The following is a 17,409-nucleotide window of genomic DNA, read 5'->3' on the forward strand; positions in this document are numbered from 1 at the left end:
GTGTGCCTCATGTGGTTCAGTAATGGTTCAGGTGTGGCTCCCAAATGGTTCAGGTGTAACTCAGGTGTGGCTCACACATGGCTCATGTGCGTGTCGCATATAGTTGAGAAGTGTTTGAGCCGTGATTCAGGCGTGGCTCACACGTGGTGCAGGCATGGCTCAGCCATGGCTCACATGGAGTTCAGACGAGCCTCAGACCGGGGCCAGGTGTGGCTGTCACATGATTCAGGAGTTTGTCACATATGGCTGACACATGTCTCAGGTGAGGCTCACGCATGGCTGGGGCATGGCTCTGGCATGGTTGGCACGTGGCGCTTGCCTGTCTGCCATGACACTCACGCATTGTTGATAGGTGTTTCAGGCATGGGATTCAGGTGTGTCAGACACGGGTTAGAGTGGTATGTGATGCTTCGTTCAGGCCACAGTGACACGTGCTTGCTGTGTGGCTGACACTTGGTGTGACGCAGTTGACACATGCCTCAGGCATGCCTGACATGTGGTTCATATGTGGGTGAACAGTCATTCAGGTGTGGCTGGCACTTATCTGATGCAGGGCTGTCACATGAGGCAGGCATGGCTCACACGCGACTCAGGCATTCATCGTACTTTATACATGCGTGGCAGGCATGTGGTCCCACGTGGGACATGTCATACAGGTGTGGCTCCCACGTTGCTGACACATGGCTCCCACACACTCAGTCATGGCTGACACGTGGCTCATGCATGCTTCAGCAGTGTTTCATGTGTGGCTCACCTGAGCTTCATGTGTGGTTCAAGCATTAAACATCGGTGCTTCCCATGTGGTCCACATGTGGTTGAAGGGTGCCTCCCATGTGCTACATGCACGGTTCAGTTGTGACCCACACTTAGTTCCGATGTAATTCAGGCATGGCTCACACATGACTTGTGAGGGTCACAAATGCTACAGGAGACTTTCACACATGATTTAGGCATGGCTCACACATGGTTCAGGTGCAGCTCAGCCAAGGCTCACAAATGATGCACGCATGCCACAGAACTGGGTCACATGTGGCTGACCCATGATTCAGGGGTTTGTCATGCATGGCCCTCACATGGCTGAGGTGTGGCTCATGCATGGCTGTGGTGCTGCTCAGGCGTGGCTCACACTTGTTTGTGGCATCATTGGCACGTGGTTCAGGCATGGCAGGCAGGTGGCTGCAGTGTGGGTGACATGTTCTTCTAGTGAGGCTAGCATGGGGTGAAATTGGGACTGGCACATGGTTCAGTCCTGGCTGCCATGTGACTTCAGCATGGCTGAGATGAGACTCAGGCGTGGCTCATACGTTTTTCAGGCATGGCTGACACATGACACAGGTGAGGCAGCCGCCTGACACAGGCGTGCCTGTCACATCACGCAGCTGTGCCTCGCACCTGCTTCATGCACGGTCTTCATGTGCCTCAGGGGTCACTGGTGCGTGGTTCACACCTGGGTGCCAGGTGTTTCAGGCTTGGCTCAGACATGATGCAGGCATGGCTGAGACATCCCTCAGGCATTCATCGCTCATTATCTGAGGCTGGCAGCCATGTGTTTAATGCATGGGATACATGTCTTTCCTGTGTGGCACACACGTGACTCACTCGCTGCTGACAAATGGCTCCCACCTACTCGGACATGGCTGGCACGTGGCTCACGCATGGCCCAGCCATGTTTCACGAGTGGCTCCCTTGAGGTTCACGTGTGGTTCAAACCTTGAACGTGTGTGCTTCACACGTGTTTCACATGTGGTTCAAGTGTGCCTCATGTGGTTCAGTCATGGTTCAGGTGTGGCTCCCAAATGGTTCAGGTGTAACTCAGGTGTGGCTCACACATGTCTCATGTGCGTGTCACATATGGTTGAGGAGTGTTTGAGCCGTGATTCAGGCGTGGCTCACACGTGGTGCAGGCATGGCTCAGCCATGGCTCACATGGAGTTCAGACGAACCTCAGACTGGGGCCAGGTGTGGCTGTCACATGATTCAGGAGTTTGTCACATATGGCTGACACACGTCTCAGGTGGGGATCACGCATGGCTGGGCTGTGGCTCTGCAATGGTTGGCACGTGGCTCTTGCCTGTCTGCCAGGACACTCACGCGCTGTTGCTATGTGTTTCAGGCATGGGATTCAGGTGTGTCAGACACGGGTTAGAGTGGTATGTGATGCTTCGTTCAGGCCACAGTGACACGTGCTTGCTGTGTGGCTGACACTTGGTGTGTCGCAGTTGACACATGGCTCAGGGATGCCTGAGATGTGCTTCAGATGTGGGTGACAGGTGACTCAGGTGTGGCTAGCAATTTTCTGATGCAGGGCTGACACATGATGCAGGCATGGCTCACATTCGACCCAGGCATTCATCGCACATTATCCATGCGGGGCAGGCATGATGTCACACGTGGGACATGTTGTACAGGTGTGGCTCCCCCGCTGCTGATACATGGCCCCCACATGCTGAGTCACAGCTGACACGTGGCTCATGCATGCCTCAGCTGTGTTACATGTGTGGCTCACCTGAGGTTCAGTGGTGTCTCCCATGTGGTTCCTGCATGGCTCACACATGGTTCTGGTGTAATTCAGGTGTGGACCTCACAAGACTCGTCTGGGTCAAATATGGTTGAGGACACTGTCACACGTGGTTCAGGCATAGCTCAGCCATGGCTCACACATGACTGACGCATACGTCCCACAGAACTGGCTCCCATGTGGCAGACACATGACACAGGCTTTGGTCACGCATGGCTCACACATGGTTCAGGTGTGGCTCATGCATGTCTGTGGTGTTTGTCAGGCGTTGCTCACATGTGTTTTTGGCGTGGGTGACTCATGGCTCAGGCATGGCAGGCAAGTTGTGCCAGTGCGGCTGACACGTGCTTCAAGTCTGGCTGACACGTGACTCAGGCATTCATCGTCCAGTAGGCTTGTGTGACAGAAAGGTGATCACACAGGAGTCACATGCCGTACATGGTAGGCTCCCATGGGACTACAGGCTGCTGAAACGTGGATCCCACATACTCAGTCATGGCTGCCACGTGGCTCTCGCATGGCTCAGCTGTGTCTTATGGGTGGCTCCCCTGTGGTTCATGCGTGGTTGAAGCATGGAACATGTGAGTTTCACAGGTCCTTCAGATGTGGTTCAAGGGTGTCTCCCTTGTGGTTCCTGCATGGCTCACACATGTTTCAGGAGTAATTCAGGCGTGGATCTCCCACGACTCGTCTGGGTCACATATGGTTGACGACACTCTCACACGTGGTTCAGGCATAGCTCAGCCATGGCTGACACGTGATGCAGGCATGCCACAGAACTGGCTTCCATGTGGCTGACCAATGATACAGGATTTGGTCAGGCATGGCTCACACATGGTTCAGGTGTGGCTCATGCATGTCTGTGGTTTGGTTCAGGCGTAGCTGACGTGTGTTTCTGGCATGGGTGGCACGTGGTTCAGGCAGGGCCAAAAGGTTGTGCCAGTGTGGCTGACACGTGATTCAAGTGAGGCTGACCTGTGGTTGAAGTGTGACTTGCACTTGGTTCAGGCCTGGCTGGCACGTGACTTGGCGTGGCTGAGCCTTGACACAGGCGTTGTTCACACGTTGTTCAGGCGTGGCTGACACGTGACTCAGGTGAGGTGGCCACATGACACAGGCATGCCTGACATGTCACACAGGTGTGGTTCACACATGGTTCATGCATGCCTTCGTGTGGTTCGTGGCTGGCTGGTGCATGGTGCATGCATGGGTGGCAGGTGGCTCAGGCGTTGCTGAAAGGTGACTCTGGCATGTGTGAAACAGGACTCTGGTGTGGCTGACACACGTGTCAGGCATGGCTGACACGTGACTCAGGCATTCTCCACCCAGTATCCATGTGTGATGGAAATGTGATCACACAGGAGTCACATGCCCTACATGGGTGGCTCCGATGTGACTACACGTTGCTGAAACTTGTCTCCCACATAATCATGGCTGCCACGTGGCTCACACATGGCTCAGCTGTGTTTCATGTGTGGCACCCCTGTGGTTCATGCGTGCTTCAAGCATGGCACATGTGTGTTTCCCAGGTTCTTCAGGTGTGGTTCGAGGGTGTCTTCCATGTGGTTCCCTCATGGCTCACACATGGTTCGGGTGTAATTCAGGCGTTGCTCACACAAGAGTCATGTGGGTCACATATCATAGAGGACTCTTTCACCGGTGCTTAAGCCATAGTTTAGCCATGGCATGTGACATCAGCACGGCTGAGACGTGACTCAGGTGTGGCTCACATGTCATGTAGGCGTTTCTGACACATGACTCAGGTGAGGCGGCAACGTGACACAGGTGTGCATGACATGTCACCTGGGTGTTGTTCACACATAGCTCATGCATGGCCTTCCTGTGGTTCAGGGGTGGCTGGTGCAGGGTTCACGCATGGGTGCCAGTTGGTTCAGGTGTGGCTGTCCTGTGACACAGGCATGTGTGAAACAAGACCCTGGTGTGGCTCACACATGTCTCAGTCATGGCTGACACGTGACTCAGGCATGCATTGCACATGATCCATGTGTGGCAGACATGTGGTCACGCGTGTGTGACATGCCGTACAGGTATGGCTCCCATCTGACTAACAGGTTGCTGAAACCTGGTTCCTGCGTACTTAGTCATGGCTGGCACGTGGCTCACGCATGGCTCAGCTGTGTTTCAGGTTGGCTCCATTGCGGGTCATGTGCGATTCAAGCATCGAACATGTGTGTTTCACAGGTGGTTTAGATGTGCTTCAAGGTGTCTCACACGATGTTCATGCATGGCTCACACATGGTTCGGGTGTAATTCAGGCGTTGCTCACACAAGACTCGTGTGGGTCACATATCATAGAGGACACTTTCAATGGTGGTTAACGCATAGCTCAACCATGGCTTACAGAAGATGAAGGCTTGCCAGAGCACTGGCTCCCACGTGTCTGACATGTGATTCAGGATTTTGTCCTGCTTGGCTCACACAAGGCTCAAGAGTGGCTCATGCACGGCTGTGGTGTTGCTCAGGAGTGGATCATATGTTTTTGTGGCATGGTTGGCACGTGGTTCCAGCATGGCAGGCAAGTTGTGCCAGTGTGGCTGACATGTGCTGCGAGTGAGGCTGACCTGTGGTTCAAATGTGACTGGCACTTGGTTCAGGACAGGCTGGCATGTGACATCGGCACGGCTGAGACATGACTCTTGCGTAGCCCACACATCATGCAGGCGTGGCTGACACATGACCCAGGTGAGGCTGCCACGTGACACAGATGTGCAGGACATGTCACCTTGGTATGGTTCACACATGCATCAGGTATGGCCTTCATGTGGTTCAAGGTTGGCTGGTGCAGGGTTCACGCATGGGTGGCCGGTGGTTCAGGCGTGGCTGACATGTGACTCAGGCATATGTGAAACATGACTCTGGTGTGGCTCACACATGCCTCAAGCATGGCTGAGAAGTGACTGAGGCATGCATTGCACAGGACCCATATGTGGCCAAAATGTGATTATGCGTGTGTGACATGCTGTACAGGTGTGGATCCCAGGTGACTCACAGGTTGCTGAAACGTGGCTCCCGCATACTCAGTCATGCCTGGCACGTGGCTCACGCATGGCTCAGCTGTGTTTCTGTGTGGCTCCCCTGCACTGCAGGTGCGGTTCAAGCATCGATCATGTGAGTGTCAAGGTGGTTCAGATGTGCTTCAAGGGTGTCTCCCATGTGGTTCATGCATGGCTCACACAGGGTTCGGGTGTAACACACGCGTGGCTCATGCACGACTCGTCTGGGTCACAAATGGCAGAGGACACTTTCACCCGTAGTTCAGGCATAGCGCAGCCATGGCTGACATGTGATGCAGGTGTGCCACAGCACTGGCTCCCACGTATCTGACACATGATTCAGGCTTTTGTCATGCTTGGCTCACACATGGCCCAGGAGCGGCTCATGCACGGCTGTGCTGTTGCACAGGCATGGTTCACATGTGTTTGTGGCATGATTGTGACGTGGTTAAGTCATGGCAGGCAAGTTGTGCCAGTGTGGCTGACACGTGCTTCAAGTGAGGCTGACGTCTATTCAAGTGTGACTGGCACTTGGTGTGGCTCCCATGTGACTAACAGGTTGCTGAAATGTGGCTCCCGCATACTCAGTCATGGCTGTCACGTGGCTCAAGCATGGCTCAGCTGTGTTTCATGTGTGGCTCCCCTGCGGTTCATGTGCAGTTCAAGAATTGATCATGTGTGTTTCACAGGTGGTTAAGATGTGCTTCAAGGGTGTCTCACATGTGGTTCATGCATGGCTCACACATGGTTCGGGTGTAATTCAGGTGTGGTTCACACAAGGCTCGTGTGGGTCACATATCGCAGAGGACACTTTCTCCAGTGGTTAAGGCATAGCTCAGCCATGGGTCACACGTGATGCAGGCATGCCACAGCACTGGCCCCCATGTATCTGACACATGATTCAGGATTTTGCCACGCATGACTCACACACGGCTCATGTGTGGCACATTCACAACTGTGGTACTGCTCAAGCGAGTCTCACATGTGTTTGTGCCATGGTTGTCACGTGGTCCTGGCATGGCAGGCAAATTGTGCCAGTGTGGCTGACACGTGCTTCCAGTGAGGCTGACCTATGTTTCAAGTGTGACTGGCATTTGGATCAGGCGTGACTCAAGCGTGGCTCAAAGGTCATGCAGGCGTGGCTGATACATGACTCAGCTGAGGCAGCCACAGGACACAGGCGTGCGTGACATATCACATGGGTGTGGTTCACACATGGCTCATGCATGGCCTTCATTTGGTTCAGGGGTGGCTGCTGCATGGTTCACGCATGGGTGGCAGGAGTTTCTGGCGTGGCTTACATGTGACACAGGCATGTGTGAAACATGATCCTGGTGTGGCTCACACATGTCTCAGGCATGGCTGACACGTGACTCAGACAAGCATCGTACAGGATACATGTGTGGCAGACATGCGGTCACACGTGTGTGACATGCCGTACAGGTGTGGCTTCCACGTGACTCATAGGTTGCTGAAACATGGCTCCCGCATACTCAGTCATGCCTGGCACGTGGCTCATGCATGGCTCAGCTGTGTTTCATGTGTGGCTGCCCAGCGGTTCATGTGCGGTTCAAGCATCGATGATGTGTGTTTCACCAGTGGTTCAGATGTGCTTCAAGGGTGTCTCACATGTGGTTCATGCATGGCTCACACATGGTTCGGGTGTAATTGAGGCGTGGCTCAAGCACGAGTTGTCTGTCTCACAAATGGTAGAGCACACTTTCACTGCTGGTTAAGGCATAGCTCAGCCATGGCTCACACGTGACGCAGGCGTGCCACAGCACTGGCCACCACGTATTTGACACATGATTCAGTCTTTTGTCATGCTTGGCTCACACATGGCTCAGGAGTCACTCATGCATGGCTGTGGTGTTGGTGAGGCATGCTTCACATGTGTTTGTGGCATGGTTGGCACGTGGTTCCATCATGGCAGACAAGTTGTGCCAGTGTGGCTGACACATGGTTCAAGTGAGGCTGACCTGTGGTTCAAGTGGGACTGGCACTTGGTGTGGCTCCCACGTGACTCACAGGTTGCTGAAACGTGGCTCCCACATACTCAGTCATGGCTGGCATGTGGCTCACACATGGCTCAGCTGTGTTTCATGCGTGGATCCATTGCAGGTCATGTGCGATTCAAGCATTGAACATGTGTGTTTCACAGGTGGTTTAGATGTGCTTCAAGGGTGTCTCACATGTGGTTCATGCATGGCTCACTCATGGTTCGGGTTTAATTCAGCCGAGGCTGACACACAACTCTTCTGGGTCACATATCCTAGTGGACACTTTCACCAGTGGTTAAAGCATAGCTTATCAATGGCTCACATGTGATGTAGGTGTGCCACAGCACTGGCTCCCAGGTATCTGACACGCGATTCAGGATTTTGCTACGCATGGCTCACACATGGCTCATGTGTTTTACATGCACAGCTGTGGTACTGCTGAAGTGTGACTCCCCTGTGTTTGTGGCATGGTTGTCACGAGGTTCAGGCATGGCAGGCAGTTGGGCCAGTGTGGTTGACACGTCGTTCAAGTGAGGCCGAGCTGTTGTTGAAGTGTGACTGGCACTTGGTTCAGGATGGGCTGGCATGTGACATCGGCACGGCTGAGACGTGACTCAGGCATGGCTCACACGTCAGGCAGGCGTGGCTAACACATGACTCAGGTGAGGTAGCCACGTGACACAGGCGTGAGTGACATGTCACCTGGGTGTGGTTCACACATGGCTCATGCATAGCCTTCATGTGGTTCAGGGGTGGCTAGTGCAGGGTTCACACATGCGTGCCTGGTGGTTCAGGCGTGGCTGACCTGTGGCACAGGCATGTGTGAAACAAGACCCTGGTGTGGCTCACACCTGTCTCAGTCATGGCTGACACGTGACTCAGGCATGCATTGCACAGGATCCATGTGTGGCAGACATGTTGTCGCACATGTTTGACATGCCATACAGGTGTGGCTACCACGTGACTCACAGGTTGCTGAAATGGGGCTCCTGCATATTCAGTCATGCCTGGCATTTGGCTCACACATGGCTCAACAGTGTTTCATGTGTTGCTCCCCTGCATTTTATGTGCAGTTCAAGCATCAATCATGTGTGTTTCACAGGTGGTTCAGATGTGCTTCAAGGGTGTCTCACTTGTGGTTCATGCATGGCTCACACATGGTTCTGGTGTAATTCAGGCTTTTCTCACACAAGACTCGTGTTGGTCACATATCGTAGAGGACACTTTCACCGGTGGTTAAGGCATAGCTCAGCCATGCCTCACACATGATACAGGCTTACCACAGCACTGGTTCCCATGTGGCTGACATGTGATTCAGGCTTTTGACATGCTTGGCTCACACAAGCCTCAGGAGTGGCTCATGCACGGCTGTGGTGTTGCTCAGGCGTGGATCACATGTTTTTGTGGCATGGTTGGCACGTGGTTCCGGCATGGCAGGCAAGTTGTGCCAGAGTGGCTGACACTTGCTTCAAGTGAGGCTGACCTGTGGTTCAAGTGTGACTGGCACTTGCTTCAGCCCTGGCTGGCACGTGACTTCGGCACTGCTGAGATGTTACTCAGGCATGGCTCACAGTTTATTCAGGCGTGGCTCACTCATGGCTCAGGTGAGGCAGCCACGTTACACAGGCGTGCATGACATGTCACCTAGGTGTGGTTCACAAATGGCTCTTGCATGGCCTTTGTGTGGTTCAGGGGTTTCTGGTGTAGGGTTCACGCATGGGTGGCAGGTGGTTCAGGCTTGGCTGATGTGACACAGGCATGTGTGAAACATGACCCTGGTGTGGTTCACACATATCTAAGTCATGGCTGACACATGACTCAGGCATGCATCTCACGGGATCCATGTATGGAAAAATGTGGTCATGCGTGTGTGACATGCCATAGAGGTGTGGCTCCCATGTGACTCACAGGTTGCTGAAACGTGCCTCCCGTATACACAGTCATGCCTGGCACGTGGCTCACGCATGGCTGAGCTGTGTTTCATGTGTGGCTCCCCTGTGGTTCATGTGCGGTTCAAGCATCGATCATGTGTGTTTCACATTTGGTTCAGATGGTCTTCAAGGGTGTCTCACATGTGGTTCATGCATGGCTCACACATGGTTCGGGTTTAAGCAGGCGTTGATCACACAAGATTCGTGTGGGTCACATATCATAGAGGACACTTTCACCAGTGGTTAAGGCATAGCTCAGCCTTGGCTCACACATGATACAGGCTTACCTCAGCACTGGCTCCCATTTGCCTGACACGTGATTCAGGCTTTTGCCATGCTTTGCTCACACAAGGCTCAGGAGTGGCTCATGCAGGGCTGTCATGTTCTTAAAGCTTGGCTCACATGTGTTTGTGGCATGCTTGGCATGTGATTCAGTCATGGCAGGTAAGTTGTGCCAGTGTGGCCGACACGTGCTTCGAGTGTGGCTGACCTGTTCAAGTGTGACTGGCAGTACTTTCAGGCCGGGCTGGCACGTGACAATGGCACGGCTGAGATGTGACTCACACATTATGCAGGCATGGCTGACACATGACTCAGGTGAGGCAGCCACATGACACAGGTGTGCATGACACTTCACTCTGCTGTGGTTCACACATGCTTCATGCGTGACATTCGTGTCAGTCAGGGGTGGCTGGTGAATGATGCACGCATGGGTGGCAGGTGGTTCAGGAGTGGCTGACATGTGACTCAGGCATGTGTGAAACATGGCTCCGGTGTGGCTGAACAAATGTCTCAGGCATGGCTGACACATGACTCAGGCATGCATCACACAGGATTCATGTGTGGCAAAAATGTGGTCAGGAATGTGTGACATGCCATACAGGTGTGGCTCCCTCGTGACTCACAGGTTGCAGAAACATGGCTCCCGCATACTCTGTCATGGCTGGCACAAGGCTCACGCATGGCTCAGCTGTGTTTCATGTGTGGCTCTATTGCGGGTCATGTGCGATTCAATCATTGAACATGTGTGTTTCACAGGTGGTTTAGATGTGCTTCAAGGTGTCTCACACGATGTTCATGCATGGCTCACACATGGTTCGGGTGTAATTCAGGCGTTGCTCACACAAGACTCATGTGGGTCACATATCATAGAGGACACTCTCACTGGTGGGTAAGGCATAGCTCAGCCATGGCTCACACATGATGCAGGCTTTCCACAGCACTGGCTCCCATGTGGCTGACACGTGATTCAGGCTTTTGTCATGCTTGGCTCACACAAGGCTCAAGATTGGCTCATGCATTGCTGTGGTGTTGCTCAGGCGTGGATCACATGTTTTTGTGGCATGGTTGGCACGTGGTTCCGGCATGGCAGGCAAGTTGTGCCAGAGTGGCTGACACTTGCTTCAAGTGAGGCTGACCTCTGATTCAAGTGTGACTGGTACTTGGTTCAGGACTGTCTGGCATGTGACATCGGCACGGCTGAGACATGACTCAGGCGTGGCTCACACGTTATTCAGGCGGGGATGACACTTCACTCAGGTGAGGTGGCCATGTGAGACAGGCATGCGTGACATGTCACTCTTGTGTCGTTCACACATGCTTCATGCATGGCCTTCCTGTAGTTCAGGGGTGGCTGGTGCATGGTTCACGCATGGGTGGCAGGTGTTTCAGGCGTGGCTGACATGCGACTAAGGCATGAGTGAAACATGACTCCGGTGTGGCTCACACATGTCTCAGTCATGGCTCACACGTGACTCAGTCATGCATCGCACAGGATACATGTGTGGCAGACATGTTGCCACACGTGTGTGACATGCCATAGAGGTGTGGCTCCCACGTGACTCACAGGATGCTGAAAGGTGGCTCCGGCATACTCAGTCATGTCTGGCACGTGGCTCACGCATGGCTCAGCTATTTTTCATGTGTGGCTCCCCTGTGGTTGATGTGCGGTTCAAACATCGATCATGTGTGTTTCACAGGTGTTTCAGATGTGCTTCAAGAGTGTCTCACATGTGGTTCATGCATGGCTCACACATAGTTCATGTGTAATTCAGGCGTGGCACATGCACGACTCATCTGGGTCACAAATGCCAGAGGACACTTTCACACGTGGTGCAGGCGGAATTCAGCCATGGCTCACACATGATGTAGGCGTGCCACAGCACTGGCTCCCATGTATTTGACACGTGATTCAGGCTTTTGTCATGCTTGGCTCACACATGGCTCTGGAGTAGCTCATGCACAGCTGTGGTGTTGCTCAGGCATGGTTCACATGTGTTTGTGGCATGGTTGGCACATGGTTCAGTCATGCCAGGCAAGTTGAGCCAGTGTGGCTGACACGTGCTTCAACTGTTGCTGACCTGTGGTTCAAGTGTGACTGGCACTTGGTGTGCCACACACGTGACTCACAGGTTGCTGAAACGTGGCTCCTGCATACTCACTCATGGCTGGCACGTGGCTCACGCATGGCTCAGCTGTGTTTCATGTGTGGCTCCATTGCAGGTCATGTGTGATTCAAGCATCAAACGTGTGTTTCACAGGTGGTTTAGATGTGCTTCAAGGGTGTCTCCCATGTGGTTCATGCATGGCTCACTCATGGTTCGGGTATATTTCAGGCATGGCTGACACATGACGCTTGTGGGTCACATATCGTACAGGACACTTTCACCAGTGGTTAAGGCATAGCACAGCCATGTCTCCCACGTGATGTAGGCGTGCCACAGCACTGGTTTCCACTTATCTGACACAAGATTCAGGATTTTGCCACACATGGCTCACGCATGGCTCATGTGTGTCACATCCACAGCTGTGGTACTGCTGAAGTGTGACTCTCCGGTGTTTGTGGCATGGATGTCACGTGGTTCACGCATGGCAGGCAAGTTGTGCCAGAGTGGCTGACATGTGTTTCGAGTGAGGCTGACCTGTTGTTCATGTGTGACTGGCACTTGGTTCAGGACGGGCTGGCATGTCACATCGGCACAGCTGAGATGTGACTCAGGCATGGCTCACACATAATGCAGGCGTGGCTGACACATGACTCAGGTGAGATGGCCATGTGACACAGGCGTGCGTGACATGTCACCTGGGTGTGGTTCACGCATGACTCATGCATTGCCTTCGTGTGGTTCAGGGGTGGCTGGTGCAGGGTTCACGCATGGGTGCCAGGTGGTTCAGGCATGGCTGACCTGTGACACAGGCATGTGTGAAACAAGACCCTGGTGTGGCTCACACATGTGTCAGTCATGGCTGACACGTGACTCAGGCATGCATCACACAGGATCCATGTGTGGGAGACATGTAGTCACGCGTGTGTGACATGCCGTGCAGGTGTGGCTCCCACGTGACTCACAGGTTGCTGAAACGTGGCTCCCGCAATTTTCTGATGCGGGGCTGACACATGATGCAGGCATGGCCCACACGTGACTCTGGAATTCATCGCACATTATTCATGCATGACAGGCATGTGGGCACACGTGGGACATGTCGTACAGGTGTGGCTCCCACGTTGCTGACCCGTGGCCCCCACAAACTCAGTCACGGCTGGCACGTGGCTTATGCATGGCTCAGCTGTGTTTCATGTGTGGCTCACCTGAGGTTCATGTGTGGCTCAAGCATTGAACACAGGTGCTTCCCATGTGGTCCAGATATGGTTGAATGGTACCTCAAATGTGCTTCATGCATGGTTCAGTTGTGGCTCACACACGGTTCTGCTGTAATTCAGGAATGGCTCACACATGACTTGTGTGGCTCACAAATTCTACAGGAGTTTTTCACACATGATTTAGGCATGGCTCACACATGGTGCAGGTGCAGCTCTGCCAAGGCTCACATGTGATGCAGGCACACCACAGAACTGGGTCACATGTGGCTGACGCATGGTTCCGGCGTTTGTCACGCATGGCTCCCACATGGCTGAGGTGTGGCTCATGCATGGCTGTGGTGTTGCTCAGGCTTGGCTCACACTTGATTGTGGCATGCTTGGCACGTGGGTTCAAGTGTGGCCGACAGGTGGCTCCAGCGTGGCTGACACGTGCTTCAAGTGAGGCTGGCTTGTGGTGAAATTGGGACTGGCACATGGTTCAGTTGTGGCTGGCATGTGACTTCGGCATGGCTGAGATGAGCCTCAGGAGTGGCTCACACGTTTGTCAGGCATGGCTGACACATGATTCTGGTGAGGCAGCCATGTGACACAGTCATGCCTGTCACATCATGTGGGTGTGGCTCGCACCTGGTTCATGCATGGCCTTCACATGGCTCAGGGCTGGCTGGTGTGTGGTTCATGCAGGGGTGGAGGTGTTTCAGGTTTGTCTGACACAAGATGCAGGCATGGCTGACAAGTGACTCAGGCATTCATCACACATTATCCATGCCTGGCAGACATGTGTTTCATGAACAGGTTACATCTCGTTCATGTGTGGCACACACGTGACTCACTCGCTGCTGACACATGGCTCCCACCCACTCAGACGTGCCTGCCACGTGGCTCACTCATGGCCCAGCCATGATTCACGAGTGGCTCCCTTGTGGTTCACGTGTGGTTCACACCTTGAAGAAGTGTGCTTCACACGTGTTTCCCATGTGGTTCAAGTGTGTCTTATGTGGTTCAGTCATGGTTCAGGTGTGGCTCCCAAATGGTTCAGGTGTAACCCAGGTGTGGCTCACACATGGCTCATGTGCGTGTCACATATGGTTGAGGAGTGTTTCACCTGTAATTCAGGCGTGGATCACACGTGGTGCAGGCCTGGGTGAGCCATGGCTCACCTGTAGTTCAGGCAAGCCTCAGACCGGGGCCAGGTGTGGCTGACACATGATTCAGGAGTTTGTCACACATGGCTAACACATGTCTCAGGTGAGGCTCACACCATGCTGGGGTGTGGCTCTGGCAATGTTGCCACGTGGCTCAGGCATGTCTGACACGAGATTCAGGCGTTGCTGGCATGTGTTTCAGGCATGGGATTAAGTCGTGTCACACGCGGGTTCCAGTGTTATGGGATGCTTCATTGAGGCCACAGTGACACATGATTGCTGTGTGGCTGACACTCAGTGTGTCACAGTTGACACATGGCTTAGGCGTGGCTGACATGTGGTTTGGATGTGGGTGACAGGTCATTCAGGTGCGGCTGGCAATTTTCTGATGCGGGGCTGATGCATGATGCAGGCATGGCCCACATGTTACTCAGGCATTCATCGCACATTATCCATGCGTGGTAGGCATGTGGTCACACATGTGACATGTCGTACAGGTGTGGCTCCCACATTGCTGAAACTTGGCCCCCACATACTCAGTCATGGCTGGCACGTGGCTCATGCATGGCTCAGCTGTGTTTCATGTGTGGCTCACCTGAGGTTCATGTGTGGTTCAAGCATTGAACATGGGTGCTTCCCATGTGCTTCAGAGGCGGTTCAAGGGGGCCTCACATGTGGTTCAGCCATGGTTCAGTTGTGGCTCACACGGTTCAGATGTAATTCAGGCATGGCTCATACATGACTTGTGTGGATCACAAATGCTGCAGGAGACTTTCACACATGATTTAGGCGTGTCCCACACATGGTTCAGGTGCAGCTCAGGCAAGGCTCACATGTGATACAGGCACCCCACAGAACTGGGTCACATGTGGCTGACATGTGATTCAGTCATTCGTCACACATGGCTCACACACGGCTGAGGTGTGGCTCATGCATGGCTGTGGTGCTGCTCCGGCGTGGCTCACACTGCATTATGGCATGGTTGGCACGTTGTTCAGGCATGGCAGGCAGGTGGTTCCCACGTGGCTGACACATGCTTCAAGTGAGGCGTGCATGTGGTCAAATTGGGACTGGCTCATGGTTCAGTTGTGGGTGGCATGTGACTTCGGCATGGCTGAGATGAGACTCAGGCGTGGCTCAAACGTTTTTCAGGCATGGCTGACACATGACTCAGGTGAGACAGCCACGTGACACAGGTGTGCCTGTCACATCACGCAGGTGTGGCTCGCACCTGGTTCATGCACGGCCTTCACGTGGCTCAGGGCTGGCTGGTGCTTCGTTCACGCAAGGGTGGAGGTGTTTCAGTTTTGTCTGACACAAGACGCAGGCATGGCTGACAAGTGACTCAGGCATTCATCGCACATTATCCATGCCTGGAAAACATGTGTTTCATGCATGGGTTACATCTTGTTCATGTGTGGCACACATGTGACTCACTCGCTGCTGACACATGGCTCCCACCCACTCAGACGTGCCTGCCACGTGGCTCACACATGGCTCAGCCATGATTCACGAGTGGCTCCCTTGTGGTTCACGTGTGGTTCACACCTTGAAGAAGTGTGCTTCACACGTGTTTCCCATGTGGTTCAAGTGTGTCTCATGTGGTTCAGTCATGGTTCAGGTGTGGCTCCCAAATGGTTCAGGTGTAACCCAGGTGTGGCTCACACATGGCTCATGTGCGTGTCACATATGGTTGAGGAGTGTTTCACCCATGATTCAGGCGTGGCTCACACGTGGTGCAGGCCTGGCTGAGCCATGGCTCACCTGTAGTTCAGGCAAGCCTCAGACTGGGGCCAGGTGTGGCTGACACATGATTCAGGAGTTTGTCACACATGGCTAACACGTCTCAGGTGAGGCTCACAACATGCTGGGGCGTGGCTCTGGCAATGTTGCCACGTGGCTCAGGCATGTCTGACATGCGATTCAGGTGTTGCTGTCATGTGTTTCAGGCATGGGATTAAGGTGTGTCGCACACGGGTTCCAGTGGTATGGGATGCTTCGTTGAGGCCACAGTGACACGTGATTGCTGTGTGGCTGACACTCGGTGTGTCGCACTTTTCACATGGCTCAGGCGTGGCTGACATGTGGTTTGGATGTGGATGACAGGTGAGTCAGGTGTGGCTGGCACTTTTCTGATGTGGGGCTGACACATGATGCAGGCATGGCCCACACATGACTCAGGCATTCATCGCACATTATCCATGTGTGGCAGGCATGGGGTCACACGTGGGACATGTCGTACAGGTGTGGCTCCCACGTTCCTGAAATGTGGCCCCCACATACTCAGTCATGGCTGGCACGTGGCTCATGCACGCCTCAGCTGTGTTTCATGTGTGGCTCACCTGAGATTCATGTGTTGTTCAAGCATTGAACATGGGTGCTTCCCATGTGGTCCAGATGTGGTCAAGGGTTTCTCACATGTGCTTCAGGCATGGTTCAGTTGTGGCTCACACACGGTTCCAATGTAATTCAGGCATGGCTTAGAGGTGACTTGTGTGAGTCACAGTGCTAGAGAAGACTTTCACACATGATTTAGGCATGGCTCACACATGGTTCAGGTGCAGCTCAGCCAAGGCTCACACGTGATGCAGGCATGCCACAGAACTGGGTCACATGTGGCTGATGCATGATTCCAGCGTTTGTCAGGCATGGCTCCCACATGGCTGAGGTGCGGCTGATGCATGGCTGCGGTGTTGCTAAGGCGTGGCTCACACGTGTATTTGGCATCGTTGGCATGTGGTTCAGGCCTGGCTGACAGATGAGTACAGTGTCTCTGACACGTGCTTCAATTGAGGCTGGCGTGTGTTTAAATTGGGACTGGCACACAGGCGTGGTTCACACGTTGTTCAGGCGTGGCTGACACATGACTCAGGTGAGGTGGAAATGTGACACAGGTGTGCCTGACACATCACACAGGTGTGCTTCACACATGGGTCATATATGGCCTTCGTGTGGTTCATGGGTGGCTGGTGCATGGTGCACACATGGGTGGCAGATTGTTCAGGCGTGGCTGAAATGTGACTCTGGCATGTGTGAAACAGGACTCCGGAGTGGCTGACACATGTGTCAGTCATGGCTGACAGGTGACTCAGGCATTCATCACTCAGTATCTATGTGTGACGGAAATGAGATCACGCAGGTGTCACATGCCGTACATGGGTGGCTCCCACGTGACTACAGGTTGCTGAAACGTGGCTCCC

The sequence above is a fragment of the Equus caballus genome, chromosome 26, assembly GCF_041296265.1.
Source record: "Equus caballus isolate H_3958 breed thoroughbred chromosome 26, TB-T2T, whole genome shotgun sequence".
Lineage (NCBI taxonomy): Eukaryota > Metazoa > Chordata > Mammalia > Perissodactyla > Equidae > Equus > Equus caballus.